Source organism: Apaloderma vittatum, unplaced genomic scaffold (genome assembly GCF_000703405.1).
Source record: "Apaloderma vittatum isolate BGI_N311 unplaced genomic scaffold, ASM70340v1 scaffold1873, whole genome shotgun sequence".
Classification (NCBI taxonomy): Eukaryota; Metazoa; Chordata; class Aves; order Trogoniformes; family Trogonidae; genus Apaloderma; species Apaloderma vittatum.
The window spans coordinates 127,345-130,078 of NW_009707313.1; positions in this window are offsets into that span (position 1 = coordinate 127,345).

Here is a 2,734-nt window from a genome sequence, read left to right on the forward strand (position 1 = left end):
AAGATGAATGGCATCTTAAAAAGTTCCATCATGTACAGTAATCATTATAATCATGTGGACAGCCCCTTCCTTCTCTTCTTTAGTCATGACTTTTGCCCTTTTTTCTTGACTGATAAGTGACAGCTTTGCATTCTGGACCTTGAAATATATATTTACAGTAGTCTAAGAAATTTGTCCTTAATCAAAGGAGGCTTGACTTGCCAGCACATCGTTAGAATATTATTGAGTAACTCATTAAAATGTTAATAGCTTCTGTCAGGATTTATTGATCCTGATGTCAGCTTTTCTCAGAATAAGAAATAAAGCTGATTTTTATCTTATCTTCAGACCATGCTGAGTGATCAGTACTTAAATAGAATAATGAGACGTACTTGAGTAGAATAATCAGCATCTAGCACATGTATCAGTTCTGAATACAGATATATATTTTCTGTGGTGTGTGAAATAATATGTAGTATAAGGAAAATTAAGAAGACACTTTATCTGGATGATCTTGGCAAATAATTTTTTCTGCTGAAGCAAACAGAGTGAACACAATTGTGTTAAAAAATTATCATGGATGAAAACAGACTTTTAACAGCTTAGTAAAATAAAAGTATGACTGGCCTTGTTGTTCTTTGCATCCTAAGTTACATAAATAATCAAGAAATTCTGTTCCACTGAATTTCTGTAAGATAAGCATCTGATACGGAGTATTTTCTGCTATTGTCAAGTTGTTTTAGTTACATGTGGAACTGAACAAAAGACTGACTGACCTAGTGAAGGAGAGGGAGGGAAGAGTATTTGTTTTTCAAAGGCAGCTGCTGATCTCAGAATCTTTCCCACCATGAGCAATGTTGTTGAACAAGAGTAAAACAGCAAATCCCATGCTGCCTTTAGCAGAGGCAGGATTGTCAAGTGTCAAGATGAATGAAAGAATTAAGAGAGAAGAATCTGTTTTTCATATCTTGCTTTAAAATCATTAAGTCAACCTTCGTCAGGACACTTCTTTTGAGTATGTCAGCAAGTATTTTACAGCATGGATTTTCAACAGATGGGTACAATGCTGTGATACTTTGCTAATTTGAAAGGACCCTGAAGACAGCCTCTAGAAATCTATCCCTTAAAGGTTTATTTAAGTAGCAGCCTATAAGGCAATTCCCTCTGAGCCTGGCATGTAAGAACCACTATTTCCCTTGTAAATATGCTATCACTTTGTACCTGGAAGGCAATAGGTATTTACTGGCAAAGGGTTTGGGGCATTGCAGATGGGTGAAAGAGCTACCTGGCTGCATTTGAGCAGTAGTGTGGTCAGCATTTGAAAAGACTACATAATGTGTCTGGGACAAAAAAGGCTCAGCCTTTTGATACAAGAGATACTTTTAAATGCTGTGCTCCTATACCTTAGAATTCAGGGGAAAAAAATGGTACATTATTTAATAGTTTATGTATAAGGACAAGAGCAACTGCCAAGAGGATGATGAATGCCGTAAAACTTAAAAAAAAATCATTTTAGAACATTCTGACAGAAGTTTCGTTCTAAATCAGAATGTCTTGTCTAGATACCAAGTAGAGTCTACAGTCAAAGAGAATTTATAGAACTTATAGTTATGAGGGATATCGTTATGGATTTGGTCAACTTACTTACCTTTTCATCAGATTAGTCAACATAGTAGGACTATGAAATCTGGCAAAACAGCCAGATGTCATCACATGCTTAGAGAATTTTAATCTTGCATTTACAGTATTTGAGAATATAATGTGAAGAACCCTAAATAAGGCCTAGTTTATGTGACTTGCAGTTCTGATTTTCATTAACACTTTTCTTATGACAGTTGCCAGTAATCCCTGGAAATACTTGCATTCCTTTAAAAGGATGGATATAACAGCTGTGAGGATGCAGACCAGAAAATTTTGGGGGGTATAGTAAACAGCGTGCACTTCTGAAAGTTGTTTCAGTCCTGATTGTATCATATTAATTCTTTGTGCATAAAGCACAATCTTACTAGTATTCATCCAGAGTGATATCTATACATAAAGGTCTTCAGTACACAAACGCTTAAGATCATAGGTGATTTTACAATTATATGTAATCCTGTTCGATATGCAATATAAAGTTGCTCACGCAAGTGACTTTAGGATCAAGGTCAGGGTTTATAGAGTGATTTAAGATTCCTCAGGATAAAAATGCCATCTAAATGTAAAGATACTGTTTGTTAGGCATTAGTGTTTTACAGACAGTAAATTTAATGGGCCTGATTATCATTTACCTTTCCAGTCAGATGAGGAATCTATTTTGGAAAAGTCACCACTGTGGGGGAAGAAAAACAATAGCCAGGAAATTGCTAATGTTAATGTGATGTAAAGTCAAGCAACCATTTCAAATCTCATTTAAACTTTGATTCAGGAAGGGACTGAAACATGCACTTGATTTTAATCATGTCAGCAGTCCCAGTAGTCAGTGAGACCACTTAAAATTAGACATATTCTACCTGCACAGAGGCCTCAGTCAACAAAGTACAAAATACATAACCATTTCTCTTCCAAATTACCTGTGCCTAGTTCTTAATGGATGGATAGTCTTCTCCCAAAACACAGTGACAGAATAGATATTTAACGGAGCAGAAAAACTTCTCTACTGGGGTGAGTGAAATGAGATGGTGAGATTTCACTGAGGGGAGAGAGAGTCTCATCCTTTGAGAAGCATATATTTTAGAGGAACTAAGAGGGAAGCTAGGGCAAAATCCTTCATGTA